This window comes from Colobus angolensis, unplaced genomic scaffold, assembly GCF_000951035.1.
Source record: "Colobus angolensis palliatus isolate OR3802 unplaced genomic scaffold, Cang.pa_1.0 Scaffold248, whole genome shotgun sequence".
Lineage (NCBI taxonomy): Eukaryota > Metazoa > Chordata > Mammalia > Primates > Cercopithecidae > Colobus > Colobus angolensis.
This window is the reverse complement of record NW_012115688.1, coordinates 3,084,203-3,085,133: the sequence shown is the minus strand read 5'-3', so window position 1 is coordinate 3,085,133 and position 931 is coordinate 3,084,203. Positions and strand designations below refer to the sequence as shown.

General features: G+C 56.7%; 1 protein-coding gene across 6 annotated transcripts in view; it reads left to right on the top strand.

The window, feature by feature from the left end:
- Positions 1-419: 419 nt before the first annotated feature.
- ZFP1 (ZFP1 zinc finger protein) overlaps positions 420-931 on the top strand; it is a 23,889-nt gene continuing 23,377 nt past the window's right edge. Inside the window, exon 1 of one of the 6 annotated variants that reach the window (XM_011946017.1) lies at positions 420-622. The gene's annotated coding sequence lies outside the window, so the exon portion shown is untranslated. Of the gene's footprint in view, positions 642-931 lie in introns of all 6 variants that reach the window. The other 5 variants (XM_011946019.1, XM_011946020.1, XM_011946023.1 and 2 more) reach the window with 5 other exon arrangements.

The window sequence follows — 931 nt, the reverse complement described above, 5'->3', positions numbered from 1 at the left end:
TATCTACATTTTATATATGTATAAATATAGAGATCTCAATAAATATATATACCTCAACAAAGTGGCCCGGGAAAAAAGCTAGTTGCGGCGCATGATACCTGTATGGCCAGTTTTGTAACAACAAAAAAATCAAAGTGTGACCTTAAAGTTACACGCAGCTAATCTTTAGAAAGTGAGATTATGGATACTTTTATTTTGTACATATATTCTAATTAAATAGTTATAGATTACTGGTGTAATGTTTAAAAGCCAAGTTGTTGTATTAACGGGGAGGTGGTTAATTGTAATTCGCGACCCACTCTAGGAAAAAAGAAAACAGTGCAGGCCAAGAGATTTTTTGGTAGGCTCATCAGACTCTTCCTGAGACTCCCTAAAGCCACGGCCCCGGAGACTTGTGGGAAATGTAGTCCCGAACGTGGATGGACCACCCCTCCGAGGACCCTGGGAACGGCGCGCGTCCCGATATCTGCGCATGTGCAGTGCTGCGAGCGCGCCGGGGGCCGCCCTTCCCCCACCACCAGCCGCGAGTGGGTGACAGAGCCCCCGTCTCCGCGCGTCTTCGCCGCCCCGCGCCGTGACCCGCTGTGGCACTGGGCCACGAGTGGAGGCTGCACTTCTCCAGGTACGAGAGAGGCTTCCAGGTAGCTCCGCGCGGCCTGGGGCCGAGGGGAAGGAGATGAGGGATGGGCTCGTGCCCGCGCAGGGTGGGAGCCCAAACTTCGGCGACTCATAGGCGGCGGTGACCCTCAAGGCGGCGTCCGGGGTTGCCTGGCGCCCTCCTCCGAGCGGGGTCGGCGGGGCAGGTCTCGCCGAACGTTCGGGGGCGGGGACGGCTGAGGGAAGGGCGGCTGCGAGGCTTCGCCTTCTTCTCTTTGTCAGGAGATGCGCCTCAGACGGGCGGCGAGGGGCTCGGGCCGCGCGGGAGCGAGTC